This window comes from Hibiscus syriacus, unplaced genomic scaffold, assembly GCF_006381635.1.
Source record: "Hibiscus syriacus cultivar Baekdansim isolate YM2019G1 unplaced genomic scaffold, ASM638163v2 tig00011277_pilon, whole genome shotgun sequence".
NCBI classification, from domain to species: domain Eukaryota; kingdom Viridiplantae; phylum Streptophyta; class Magnoliopsida; order Malvales; family Malvaceae; genus Hibiscus; species Hibiscus syriacus.
Genome location: NW_024062247.1, coordinates 227,914 through 233,913, shown reverse-complemented (window position 1 = coordinate 233,913; position 6,000 = coordinate 227,914).

Here is a 6,000-nt window from a genome sequence, read left to right as displayed (position 1 = left end):
ACTAAAGCTATATTTTAATGCAAAATGGTTGAGGGAACTCCTGTAGGAGCTCATGTCATCAAGATGATGGGCTACATCAAAACGTTGGAAAAGTTGGGATTTTCTCTCGAAGATGAATTGGCTACTGATGTTATCCTGCAATTGTTTCCAGATAGCTTTAGATAATTTGTCCTTAATTTCAACATGAATGAAATTGACAAGACTTTGCCATAGTTACTTGGCATGTTACGAACTGCTAAAAGTAACATGAAAAAGGTTGGACCTAAGCCAATTCTGATGGTTCACAAGGACAAAGGAAATGGAAAGAAAAAGGTAGTGGCAAAGTCTAAGGGAAATGGTAAGACCAAACCAAAAGGGAAAAATGCATTGAAACCCAAAAGGGGAGTTAGCAAGGAAGGAAAATGTTTTCATTGCGATAAGATCGGACACTAGAAGAGAAACTGCCATGTTTGCCTTGAAGAGGTCAAGAAGGAAAAAGAAAACGGAACGCTTATTTCAGGTATTTATGTTATTAATGTTAATTTGTTAACATCTACTTCTTGGGTATTAGATACTGGTTATAGTTTTCATATTTGTACTTCTGTACAGGGACTGCAAAAGAGAAAGAATTGGCTAAAGGAGACGTGGACCTACGAGTGGGAAATGGAGTAAGAGTTGTTGCATTAGATATAGGGACATATGTTTTATCTTTGCCTAGTGGACTTTATTTAAATTTACAGGAATGTTATTATGTGCCTAGTTTGACTTAGAACATTATTTCTATTTCTCGTTTGGACAAGATTGGTTTTGAGATTATTATTAAGAATAATTGTTGTTCTTTTTATCTCGATAGTGGTTTTTATGGTTCGACACAATTGGTTAATGGTCTCTATATTTTGGATCAAGAAAACACCATTTATAACATAAATACTAAGAGATCAAAAACAAATGACTCGAATCAAACTTATCTTTGGCATTGTCGTTTAGGCCATATAAGTGAGAAACGCATATCAAAACTCCATAAAGATGGATTCTTAGATTCATTTGTTTTCGAACAATATGATGTATGTGAATCTTGCTTGTTGAGAAAATGACTAAAGCTCCTTTTAATAGTAAAGGTGAGCAAGCAAGTGATTTATTGGGGTTAATACACAGTGATGTATGTGGACCAATGAATACGCAAGCCAGAGGTGGATTCCATTACTTCATTACTTTCACGAATGACTTCAGTCCGTATGTGTATATTTATCTTATGCGCCATAAATCTGAAGCCCTTGAAAAGTTTAAGGAATTTAAAAATGAAGTACAAAATAAACTAGGCAAGAGTATTAATGCACTTTGATCATATCGAGATGGAGATTACTTAAGCATAGAGTTTGATGAACTCCTAAAAGAATGTAGGATTGTCTCACAGCTTACACCACCTGGTACACCACATTGGAATTGAGTTTTTGAAAGAAGGAATCGAACACTGTTAGACATGGTTCGATCGATGATGAGTCATAGTGATCTTTCGACTTATTTTTGGGGATATGCACTTGAAACAGCCGCTTCACACTAAATTATGTTCCATCTAAATCGGTTCAAAAGACACCATACGAGATATGGACTGGGAAACATCCTAGTATGTCTTTTTGAAGATTTAGGGTTATGAAGCTTATGTAAAACATCAGATGTCTACAAAGCTCGAACCTAAATCTCATAAGTGTATATTTGTTGGATATCCTAAAGAAACTAAGGGACACTATTTTTTCAACCCTAACGAGAACAAAGTGTTTGTTGCTCGAACAGGAATTTTTCTCGAAAGAGAATTTCTCTCAAAGAAAGGGAAAAGTATAAATATTGAACTTGGAGAAGTTCAAGAACAACAGATAAATGAACTTGAAGTTGAACATGTTTCACAAGTTGTTGAGGAGCAATCAACAGATTTAGAAACACAACCACTGCCACAAGATAACGCCATGCACCTGAGAGATTTGGATTTCTCATTACGACACATGGAGATGTTCTTCTTATGGATCAAGATGAGCCCAGGACTTATCAAGAGAAAGTGTCTAGTCCAGACTCTGAGAAATAGCTTGAAGCCATGAGATCTTAGATGGATTCCATGTCAGTAAACCAAGTATGGACTTTGGTTGAACCACCTGAAGGGGTCAAACCTATAGGGTGTAAATGGGTTTTCAAGAAGAAAAACAACATGGATGGTAATGTACAAACATACAAGGGGTGATTAGTCGCTAAAGGTTTTCGACAAGTTCATGGTGTAGACTATAACGAAACATTCTCCCCTATAGTTATGTTTAAGTCCATCCGGATCTTGCTCGCAATAGTTGCATTCCATGATTATGAAATCTGGCAAATGGACGTCAAAACCGCTTTTCTTAATGAAAAACTTGAAGAGGATGTGTATATGACACAACCAGAAGGTTTTGTCATTCCAGGAAATGTTAGAAATGTTTGTAAGCTACAGAGGTCTATTTATGGACTAAATCAAACTTCTCGAAGCTGAAACTTCATTTCAATGATGCAACCAAAGAGTTTGGTTTTTCAAAAATGAAGATGAGCCTTGTGTTTATAAGAAGGCTAGTGGGAGCATTGTTTCTTTCCTAATCTTGTATGTAGATGATATACTCATCGTAGTAAATGACATACCTACTTTACAGTCTGTTAAGACTTGGTTGGGTAGTTGTTTTTCTATGAAAGATTTGGGTGAGGCAGCATATATCTTAGGAGTTAAGATCTATAGAGATAGATCAAGATGACTTTTAGGTCTGAGTCAAAGTACATATATAGACAAAGTGCTGAAAAGGTTCAGTATGGGAGAATCCAAGAAAGGATTTTTTACCTATGAGACATGGCGTTTCTCTTTCGAAGAAAATGTGTCCTTCAACTTCACAAGAAAGAGAACGGATGAATAAGATTCCATATGCTTCGGCTATTGGTTTTATCATGTATGTCATGATATATACTTGACCAGATATATCGTATGCTTTAAGCATGAAGAGTCGGTATCAAGTGAACCCTGGTGAAAATCATTGGGTTGCGGTTAAAAATATCCTTAAGTACATAAGAAGAACTAAGGATAAATTTCTTGTCTACGGAAGGGAGGAAGAGCCTAGTATAAAAGGTTATACTGATGCCAGCTTCCAAACTGACAAGGATGACTCACGATCGTAATCAGTTTTTGTGTTTTGTCTTAATAGAGGTGCTGTGAACTGGAAAAGTTCAAAGAAAGACACATTAGCTAATTCTACAACAGAGGTTGAATACATTGCAGCCAGTGAAGCAGCAAAAGAGGTTGTCTGGATCAAGAAGTTCATATTGGAATTAGGGGTTGTTCCCAGCATATCAGATGTTGTAGAACTTCGTTGTGACTATAATGGAGCCATTGCACAAGCAAAGGAACCCAGATCTCATCAACAATCCAAACATATTCTTAGGCGCTTTCATCTCATTCGAGAGATCATAGATCGAGGAGATGTGGAAATATGCAAAGTATACACGAATGACAACATTATTGATCCCTTGATGAAGCCTCTTACACAGCAGAGGCATGATCGCCACACTGAGTCACCCGGTATTAGATATGTGAGTGATTAGTCTTAGTGCTAGTGGAAGATTGTCAATCATATGATGATTGTAATAATATATTTATTTACCGATTTTATTGAATAAAGGCATTACCACTATTATTTTCAGTTACGTGTCTGCGTTTAACATAAACTGAAAGATAATAAAGTCCATATAATAAAATTATTAAAAGATCCATAGTCAAGTATTATTATGGGCATGGACAATAATAATACGCTTAAACTAACATGTTATTGATTGCTGACAAGGAGTTGTCATTGACATAGAGATGTCAGAATTGATACATGATTATATTGTTAAAGAACAATGTATTGGATTGACCCATCATGAGCATATGTCTTGTATTATTATGTAACGGTCATAACATTGCTCATGGTGATGACTATATGTATAATCCTTAGACTTGATATCAATGTCATCCTAACATATATTGTTGTATGTTTTGATACAGTTAAACATGCTCTGTAACTGGTTGCACTATAAAGATTGTTATTGAATATATTTCGATATATGTAGTGGGGTGTATATGGTAAAGATAGTATTTGTCCTTCCTACATAATAGGAAATATATCACAGGCCACTTGATTGAGTGAGACTAGAAATGCATGGCCATGCTCGAATAAGTTGATATGGGATATCATATTCGTTAATTATAGTCTACTCTAGATATCAAGAAACAATAGATGGGCTATACAAGTGTGACTATTCTAAGACTTGTGCCTATTCTAGATATAAAGGACAAAAGGATGTAATACATAAAAGAGTTAATCACGATGATGATATGTCGAATCATAATTTCTTGTAACATAGGTGACAATGATATATTGTTAGATGTCACTCATTGTATGTAATATTAAAATTGTTCTAATAATTACTACTAACGTTACAAGAACCTACAGGGTCACACCCTAGGATTGAAATGAGCAAAAATGTACAATTTGTTGTATGTTACGAAAATATATCTAGAGTTATGATATGTATATTTGATATACATATGATTTTAATTATCCTGAATATAGTAAGTAAGCATTAAAAGAATGTAATTTAGATTACAACTCTTTTAATTGGTATATATAATTTGGAATAATTAAATAAGTTTTAAATAAACATTAAAGATTATAATTCAGATTATAAGTCTTTAATGTATATTTAATTGAATTAATTAAATAATATTTTATTGTTAATTCAAAATAACTTTGAAAACCCTAAGATGTTAGGGTAATGGATATAAAAGGATGTGTTAGGTCTAGCATCCATTTTTAACACACACATAAACCTTCAGCCATTTTCTCTCAAAACAGTTTTGGGGAAAACAAATATTGCTCTTAATCGGGTGAACTAAGTAGAGGCCGAGACGTGATTTCGTAGAGGCTTACGATTCGAATCAATCTACACCACCAGTATTCACTGTTGTTCTTGCTGTTTTTCAAGGAACCCATTGTAAGTATTCGAATCCCTTCCTCCCGATTTTAGGTTTTACGTACTTGGATCACTGGTGACACCATCGAGTTTTGTTTCCGCTGCGCCGTGGGGTGTGCCGACGGACCCAACACAATGACCACGTTCACCATTTTGTTGGTGAACAATTTGGTGTTTCTTGACGAGAACTCCATTGATGTGGCTATAAATGAAACACTTTTGTCCATAGCAGCACGAACAGTAAAAGCACACCGTAGGATGTAATAGCGAATGATACCATGTTGAGAGAGCTACAAGTCTTGTACTAAGAAAATTCAATTCAGAAGTAAATGCTTTCTTCCTTGTCATTAACATCATCCTTTACATGCATTATATAGCCACCACGGTTACAAGAACTTAACAAGAATTCTAACTGACTAGTCTAACAGGAAAACTAACCGACTAACAACCTAAATGCTGCAACTCCAAATAGCATATATCAGCTACATCTATAGCTAGAACGATCCATGCACATGAACCAGCAACCAACCATGCATGAGCATACAAGCATGCAACTTCAACATACTTCAAAAGAAAATATTGCTATCAATCGGGTGAGCTGAGTAGAGGTTGAGACGTGGTTTCGTGGAGGCTTACGATTCGAATCGATCGACACCACCATTAGTCGTTGTTGTCCTTGTTATTTTTCAAGGAACCCGTTGTAAGTATTCACATCCTTTCCTCCCTATTTCGTTTTATCGTACTTGGATCACTGGTGAGACCGTCAAATTTTTATCGTACGTGGATATCGTAGAGTTATAATCAATATCGATAACTTGGAGACTGTGAGACTGTTGAAAAAAGGTTTGAATTCTTCATGCAATGTATCTTTGGTTGATTCTATAATATTGATTTCGAAACATATATGTGAGATCTTCCTTAAACCATTCAGGAGAAGTACAAACAACGTAGCTAATAAGTTGGCATCAATGTTGCGTGGAAAGAGTGTTGGGAGACCTGTTTCTATGAGCC